At 45.1% G+C, this 9,248-nt stretch overlaps 1 non-coding gene across 1 annotated transcript; it reads left to right on the top strand.

Annotated features, from left to right (window-relative positions):
- Window positions 1-8,872: 8,872 nt before the first annotated feature.
- On the top strand, window positions 8,873-8,946 carry trnai-aau (transfer RNA isoleucine (anticodon AAU)). Its single transcript has one exon. It is a non-coding gene; the product is annotated as a tRNA-Ile (tRNA).
- Window positions 8,947-9,248: the final 302 nt, after the last annotated feature.

The following is a 9,248-nucleotide window of genomic DNA, read 5'->3' as shown; positions in this document are numbered from 1 at the left end:
TGAAAAGCTTTGCAACGAAAGGAAATACTTCAGTCTCTCGTGCGATCGACATGAAGCAGAAAATGAACAGCCGCCGTGGTTGTGAGCACCGGCAATATAGGCATTTACTTTCGCGGCCGGTCCTGTGTTGGTCGGTTAGCTCAGCTGGTTAGAGCGTGGTGCTAATAACGGAAAGGTCGTGGGTTCAATCCCCGCACTGACCACGAGAGGCGCATCCGTCGTTAGCAGGGCTGTGTCAGTGTTCCCCGTGGCTTTTACTTTCACTGTCTGCAAGAACTTGTCACATGGTCGGTTGAGATGTGTGCTCATTCGAAAGGCGACCATCGCTGTCATGGAACATCAACCCGCTGGTCCCATGCCGGATCTCAGCTGCGATGCTATTTTTCCAAACAGCGTACTCCACCAAACCACGAAACAGGAAGCCTCACCTGCGCAATAAAACATTTGACAGGGATAGACGCACGACTTGATCGCCGTACCCATGATGACTGCTGGATGTTGTCTGCAGCAAATCATTCAGTCTCAATTGTTTTCACAAACAAATGCAAATCATGAAATATATGCAGTATTAAGCAGACCTGGCACAGTCTCGGAGCAGAACCAGAGTTCAGGCTTCAATTCAAATCAAAGATTCGTTCATGTTATTTTCCTTGATCTCTGTTAATACTTGTCACGCGTCTTCCAGAGGGAATTCATTCGCTTGCTCACCTCTCACGCATCGAAGTTGGAGTTATCATGACACCAGCAATATCATAGAGCCATTAATAAAATAAAATTACTGCGGATGCTGGAATCTGAAACCAAAAGAGAAAATGCTGGAAAGTCTTAGCAGGTCTGGCACCATCTGCAAGGAGAGAAAAGAGCTGACGTTTCGAGTCGAACCGATCCTTTGTTAAAGATAAAAAAAGGGGGAGAAATAGGGAGCTGTTTACACCAGGCTGAGAGACGGTGAGTCAGGGCTCCAGATGCAAAGGTGATAATGAGAGTGCATGGAGAGATCGAAGGCAGATTAGGAGCCGTGAATGACGCAGGCTGCAGCCAGTGCTATGTGACAAAATATGTGGGGGATGGGTGAAGCAGAGACAAAATGGAAAACAGGGGAGAAGGGTAACAAAGCGGGAAGAGGTAAGGAAAAAGATATTGAGAGAGTGGGGAGCGAGAGAAAGAGAGACAATCAAGAAACAAGAGTTACAGAACAATGAAAAAAACACAAATAAAAAAGATAAATAAAATAATTGAAATAAAATTACCTGAAGTTGTTTGAATTCAACAACTTGAGACAATTTTACTTCATTGATTTTATTTATCTTTTTTATCATTTCACCTGCACTATCATAGAGCTCATTAGATATGGACAGCACTGAAAACACAGTCTTCGGTCGAACTCGTCCATTCCGAACAGATATCTTCAATTGATCCAGCCGCGATTGCATGCATTTGACCCATGTCTCTCTAAACACTGCCTATTCAAATACACGTCCAGATTCCTTAAAAGTATTGGAATTTTACCATCCATCACCAGCTCGTCTGGCAACATGTTCCAGAAACGCACCACCCTCTGCGCGCAGCCATTGCCCATCACTGCCTTTCCAATTCTCGCCCTCCCACACTTGATTTATACCCTCCAGTTCTGCACTGCCACACCTGAGCGAAAGAAACTTGTCTATTTACCCGATTCATGCCGCTCATGATTGAAAAGCCTCCATAAGATCCGCTCCCAGCCTCTGACCCGCCAGGCAATATCGTGAGTGAGTGTTCAGCCTGTAAACGTTTGCACGTTTTCCATTTTCAAATGGAGGATGTGGCATGCTGTCTGAAGCAATCATCTAAGCATCTGATCTGTCACTGACGACCGCTGCAGGAAGGCGTGATAACTTGCTAAATATGCTGTCAAACGAAGATTGCATTAGTAACATGAGTGATTGAGCAAAACGTGCAATTGGCTTCTGAGCTGTTGCTGACACCAAAGCAACTGCGTCGTTCGGGAGCAGAAAAGTCCCACTATTAGATTTCAATTCAAATGAATTTGGCATAAGGTTCGTAGCAGGTTATCAGCAGCACATAACCCTGACTCCAAAAGTCTGTGAGTATCCAGAAGAACAGTGAGCGATCGTTGAAGGTACGTTTCGACAGACGATATTTTTCAACATGACAAACTGCAGGTGAGCTGGTGGCATTGCGATTGAAATTGCATGCGTCCGGACATTGTGCTTACTTTTGAATATCAGAGCAAATGGTTAAGTCGAGTATGCGCGTTCGGAAAAGTAAATGCTTTTTTTTTCGTTGAAAAGCTTTGCAACGAAAGGAAATACTTCAGTCTCTCGTGCGATCGACATGAAGCAGAAAATGAACAGCCGCCGTGGTTGTGAGCACCGGCAATATAGGCATTTACTTTCGCGGCCGGTCCTGTGTTGGTCGGTTAGCTCAGCTGGTTAGAGCGTGGTGCTAATAACGGAAAGGTCGCGGGTTCAATCCCCGCACTGACCACGAGAGGCGTTTCCGTCGTTAGCAGGGCTGTGTCAGTGTTCCCCGTGGCTTTTACTTTCACTGTCTGCAAGAACTTGTCACATGGTCGGTTGAGATGTGTGCTCATTCGAAAGGCGACCATCGCTGTCATGGAACATCAACCCGCTGGTCCCATGCCGGATCTCAGCTGCGATGCTATTTTTCCAAACAGCGTACTCCACCAAACCACGAAACAGGAAGCCTCACCTGCGCAATAAAACATTTGACAGGGATAGACGCACGACTTGATCGCCGTACCCATGATGACTGCTGGATGTTGTCTGCAGCAAATCATTCAGTCTCAATTGTTTTCACAAACAAATGCAAATCATGAAATATATGCAGTATTAAGCAGACCTGGCACAGTCTCGGAGCAGAACCAGAGTTCAGGCTTCAATTCAAATCAAAGATTCGTTCATGTTATTTTCCTTGATCTCTGTTAATACTTGTCACGCGTCTTCCAGAGGGAATTCATTCGCTTGCTCACCTCTCACGCATCGAAGTTGGAGTTATCATGACACCAGCAATATCATAGAGTGGGGAGCGAGAGAAAGAGAGACAATCAAGAAATAAGAGTTACAGAACAATGAAAAAAACACAAATAAAAAAGATAAATAAAATAATTGAAATAAAATTACCTGAAGTTGTTTGAATTCAACAACTTGAGACAATTTTACTTCATTGATTTTATTTATCTTTTTTATCATTTCACCTGCACTATCATAGAGCTCATTAGATATGGACAGCACTGAAAACACAGTCTTCGGTCGAACTCGTCCATTCCGAACAGATATCTTCAATTGATCCAGCCGCGATTGCATGCATTTGACCCATGTCTCTCTAAACCCTGCCTATTCAAATACACGTCCAGATTCCTTAAAAGTATTGGAATTTTACCATCCATCACCAGCTCGTCTGGCAACTTGTTCCAGAAACGCACCACCCTCTGCGCGCAGCCATTGCCCATCACTGCCTTTCCAATTCTCGTACTCCCACACCTGATTTATACCCTCTAGTTCTGCACTGCCACACCTGAGCGAAAGAAACTTGTCTATTTACTCGATTCATGCCCCTCATGATTGAAAAGCCTCCATAAGCTCCGCTCCCAGCCTCTGACACGCCAGGCAATATAGTGAGTGTGTGTTCAGCCTGCAACCGTTTGCACCTTTTCCATTTTCAAATGGAGGATGTAGCATGCTGTCAGAAGCAATCATCTTAGCATCTGATCTGTCACTGACGACCGCTGCAGGAAGGCGTGATAACTTTCTAAATATGCTGTCAAACGAAGATTGAATTAGCAACATGAGTGATTGAGCAAAACGTGCAATTGGCGTCTGAGCTGTTGCTGACACCAAAGCAACTGCGTCGTTCGGGAGCAGAAAAAATCCCACTGTTAGATTTCAATTCAAATGCATTTGGCATAAGGTTCGTAGCAGTTTATCAGCAGCACATAACGCTGACTCCAAAAGTCTGTGAGTATCCAGAAGAACAGTGAGCGATCGTTGAAGGGACGTTTCGACAGACGATATTTTTCAACATGACAAGCTGCAGCTGAGCTGGTGGCATTGCGATTGAAATTGCACGCGTCCGGACATTGTGCTTCATTTTGAATATCAGAGCAAATGGTTAAGTCGAGTATGCGCGTTCGGAAAAGTAAATGCTTTTTTTTCGTTGAAAAGCTTTGCAACGAAAGGAAATACTTCAGACTATCGTGCGATCGACATGAAGCAGAAAATGAACAGCCGCCGTGGTTGTGAGCACCGGCAATATAGGCATTTACTTTCGCTGCCAGTGCTGTGTTGGTCGGTTAGCTCAGCTGGTTAGAGCGTGGTGCTAATAACGCCAAGGTCGTGGGTTGAATCCCCGCACTGACCACGAGAGGCGCTTCCGTCGTTAGCAGGGCTGTGTCAGTGTTCGCCGTGGCTTTTACTTTCACCGTCTGCAAGAACTTGTCACATGGTCGGTTGAGATGTGTGCTCATTCGAAAGGCGACCATCGCTGTCATGGAACATCAACCCGCTGGTCCCATGCCGGATCTCAGCTGCGTTGCTATTTTTCCAAACAACGTGCTCCACCAAACCACGAAACAGGAAGCCTCACCTGCGCAATAAAACATTTGACAGGGCTAGACGCACGACTTGATCGCCGTACCCATGATGACTGCTGGATGTTGTCTGCAGCAAATCAATCAGTCTCAATTGTTTTCACAAACAAATGCAAATCATGAAATATATGCAGTATTAAGCAGACCTGGCACAGTCTCGGAGCAGAACCAGAGTTCAGGCTTCAATTCAAATCAAAGATTCGTTCATGTTATTTTCCTTGATCTCTGTTAATACTTGTCACGCGACTTCCAAAAGGAATTCATTCGCTTGCTCACCTCTCATGCATAGAAGCTGGAGTTATCATGACACCAGCAATATCATAGAGCCATTAATAAAATAAAATTACTGCGGATGCTGGAATCTGAAACCAAAAGAGAAAATGCTGGAAAGTCTCAGCACGTCTGGCACCATCTGCAAGGAGAGAAAAGAGCTGACGTTTCGAGTCGAACTGATCCTTTGTTAAAGATAAAAAAGGGGGAGAATTAGGGAGCTGTTTACACCAGGCTGAGAGATGGTGAGTCAGGGCTCCAGATGCAAAGGTGATAAGGAGAGTGCATGGAGAGATCTAAGGGAGATTAGGAGCCGTGAATGACGCAGGCTGTAGCCAGTGCTATGTGACAAAATATGTGGGGGATGGGTGAAGCAGAGACAAAATGGAAAACAGGGGAGAAGGGTAGCAAAGTGGGAAGAGGAAAGGAAAAAGATATTGAGAGAGTGGGGAGCGAGAGAAAGAGAGACAATCAAGAAATAAGAGTTACAGAACAATGAAAAAAACACAAATAAAAAAGATAAATAAAATAATTGAAATAAAATTACCTGAAGTTGTTTGAATTCAACAACTTGAGACAATTTTACTTCATTGATTTTATTTATCTTTTTTATCATTTCACCTGCACTATCATAGAGCTCATTAGATATGGACAGCACTGAAAACACAGTCTTCGGTCGAACTCGTCCATTCCGAACAGATATCTTCAATTGATCCAGCCGCGATTGCATGCATTTGACCCATGTCTCTCTAAACCCTGCCTATTCAAATACACGTCCAGATTCCTTAAAAGTATTGGAATTTTACCATCCATCACCAGCTCGTCTGGCAACTTGTTCCAGAAACGCACCACCCTCTGCGCGCAGCCATTGCCCATCACTGCCTTTCCAATTCTCGTACTCCCACACCTGATTTATACCCTCTAGTTCTGCACTGCCACACCTGAGCGAAAGAAACTTGTCTATTTACCCGATTCATGCCCCTCATGATTGAAAAGCCTCCATAAGCTCCGCTCCCAGCCTCTGACACGCCAGGCAATATAGTGAGTGTGTGTTCAGCCTGCAACCGTTTGCACCTTTTCCATTTTCAAATGGAGGATGTAGCATGCTGTCTGAAGCAATCATCTTAGCATCTGATCTGTCACTGACGACCGCTGCAGGAAGGCGTGATAACTTTCTAAATATGCTGTCAAACGAAGATTGAATTAGCAACATGAGTGATTGAGCAAAACGTGCAATTGGCGTCTGAGCTGTTGCTGACACCAAAGCAACTGCGTCGTTCGGGAGCAGAAAAAATCCCACTGTTAGATTTCAATTCAAATGCATTTGGCATAAGGTTCGTAGCAGTTTATCAGCAGCACATAACGCTGACTCCAAAAGTCTGTGAGTATCCAGAAGAACAGTGAGCGATCGTTGAAGGGACGTTTCGACAGACGATATTTTTCAACATGACAAGCTGCAGCTGAGCTGGTGGCATTGCGATTGAAATTGCACGCGTCCGGACATTGTGCTTCATTTTGAATATCAGAGCAAATGGTTAAGTCGAGTATGCGCGTTCGGAAAAGTAAATGCTTTTTTTTCGTTGAAAAGCTTTGCAACGAAAGGAAATACTTCAGACTATCGTGCGATCGACATGAAGCAGAAAATGAACAGCCGCCGTGGTTGTGAGCACCGGCAATATAGGCATTTACTTTCGCTGCCTGTGCTGTGTTTTTCGGTTAGCTCAGCTGGTTAGAGCGTGGTGCTAATAACGCCAAGGTCGTGGGTTGAATCCCCGCACTGACCACGAGAGGCGCTTCCGTCGTTAGCAGGGCTGTGTCAGTGTTCGCCGTGGCTTTTACTTTCACCGTCTGCAAGAACTTGTCACATGGTCGGTTGAGATGTGTGCTCATTCGAAAGGCGACCATCGCTGTCATGGAACATCAACCCGCTGGTCCCATGCCGGATCTCAGCTGCGATGCTATTTTTCCAAACAGCGTACTCCACCAAACCACGAAACAGGAAGCCTCACCTGCGCAATAAAACATTTGACAGGGATAGACGCACGACTTGATCGCCGTACCCATGATGACTGCTGGATGTTGTCTGCAGCAAATCATTCAGTCTCAATTGTTTTCACAAACAAATGCAAATCATGAAATATATGCAGTATTAAGCAGACCTGGCACAGTCTCGGAGCAGAACCAGAGTTCAGGCTTCAATTCAAATCAAAGATTCGTTCATGTTATTTTCCTTGATCTCTGTTAATACTTGTCACGCGTCTTCCAGAGGGAATTCATTCGCTTGCTCACCTCTCATGCATAGAAGCTGGAGTTATCATGACACCAGCAATATCATAGAGCCATTAATAAAATAAAATTACTGCGGATGCTGGAATCTGAAACCAAAAGAGAAAATGCTGGAAAGTCTCAGCACGTCTGGCACCATCTGCAAGGAGAGAAAAGAGCTGACGTTTCGAGTCGAACTGATCCTTTGTTAAAGATAAAAAAGGGGGAGAATTAGGGAGCTGTTTACACCAGGCTGAGAGATGGTGAGTCAGGGCTCCAGATGCAAAGGTGATAAGGAGAGTGCATGGAGAGATCTAAGGGAGATTAGGAGCCGTGAATGACGCAGGCTGTAGCCAGTGCTATGTGACAAAATATGTGGGGGATGGGTGAAGCAGAGACAAAATGGAAAACAGGGGAGAAGGGTAGCAAAGTGGGAAGAGGAAAGGAAAAAGATATTGAGAGAGTGGGGAGCGAGAGAAAGAGAGACAATCAAGAAATAAGAGTTACAGAACAATGAAAAAAACACAAATAAAAAAGATAAATAAAATAATTGAAATAAAATTACCTGAAGTTGTTTGAATTCAACAACTTGAGACAATTTTACTTCATTGATTTTATTTATCTTTTTTATCATTTCACCTGCACTATCATAGAGCTCATTAGATATGGACAGCACTGAAAACACAGTCTTCGGTCGAACTCGTCCATTCCGAACAGATATCTTCAATTGATCCAGCCGCGATTGCATGCATTTGACCCATGTCTCTCTAAACCCTGCCTATTCAAATACACGTCCAGATTCCTTAAAAGTATTGGAATTTTACCATCCATCACCAGCTCGTCTGGCAACTTGTTCCAGAAACGCACCACCCTCTGCGCGCAGCCATTGCCCATCACTGCCTTTCCAATTCTCGTACTCCCACACCTGATTTATACCCTCTAGTTCTGCACTGCCACACCTGAGCGAAAGAAACTTGTCTATTTACCCGATTCATGCCCCTCATGATTGAAAAGCCTCCATAAGCTCCGCTCACAGCCTCTGACACGCCAGGCAATATAGTGAGTGTGTGTTCAGCCTGCAACCGTTTGCACCTTTTCCATTTTCAAATGGAGGATGTAGCATGCTGTCAGAAGCAATCATCTTAGCATCTGATCTGTCACTGACGACCGCTGCAGGAAGGCGTGATAACTTTCTAAATATGCTGTCAAACGAAGATTGAATTAGCAACATGAGTGATTGAGCAAAACGTGCAATTGGCGTCTGAGCTGTTGCTGACACCAAAGCAACTGCGTCGTTCGGGAGCAGAAAAAATCCCACTGTTAGATTTCAATTCAAATGCATTTGGCATAAGGTTCGTAGCAGTTTATCAGCAGCACATAACGCTGACTCCAAAAGTCTGTGAGTATCCAGAAGAACAGTGAGCGATCGTTGAAGGGACGTTTCGACAGACGATATTTTTCAACATGACAAGCTGCAGCTGAGCTGGTGGCATTGCGATTGAAATTGCACGCGTCCGGACATTGTGCTTCATTTTGAATATCAGAGCAAATGGTTAAGTCGAGTATGCGCGTTCGGAAAAGTAAATGCTTTTTTTTCGTTGAAAAGCTTTGCAACGAAAGGAAATACTTCAGACTATCGTGCGATCGACATGAAGCAGAAAATGAACAGCCGCCGTGGTTGTGAGCACCGGCAATATAGGCATTTACTTTCGCTGCCAGTGCTGTGTTGGTCGGTTAGCTCAGCTGGTTAGAGCGTGGTGCTAATAACGCCAAGGTCGTGGGTTCAATCCCCGCACTGACCACGAGAGGCGCATCCGTCGTTAGCAGGGCTGTGTCAGTGTTCCCCGTGGCTTTTACTTTCACTGTCTGCAAGAACTTGTCACATGGTCGGTTGAGATGTGTGCTCATTCGAAAGGCGACCATCGCTGTCATGGAACATCAACCCGCTGGTCCCATGCCGGATCTCAGCTGCGATGCTATTTTTCCAAACAGCGTACTCCACCAAACCACGAAACAGGAAGCCTCACCTGCGCAATAAAACATTTGACAGGGATAGACGCACGACTTGATCGCCGTACCCATGATGACTGCTGGATGTTGTCTG

The sequence above is a fragment of the Chiloscyllium plagiosum genome, unplaced genomic scaffold (assembly GCF_037043375.1).
Source record: "Chiloscyllium plagiosum isolate Xiang-an unplaced genomic scaffold, Cpla_swu_hap1 HiC_scaffold_45, whole genome shotgun sequence".
NCBI classification, from domain to species: domain Eukaryota; kingdom Metazoa; phylum Chordata; class Chondrichthyes; order Orectolobiformes; family Hemiscylliidae; genus Chiloscyllium; species Chiloscyllium plagiosum.
The sequence above is the reverse complement of the archived record's forward strand: the minus strand, read 5'-3'. Positions and strand labels throughout refer to the sequence as shown.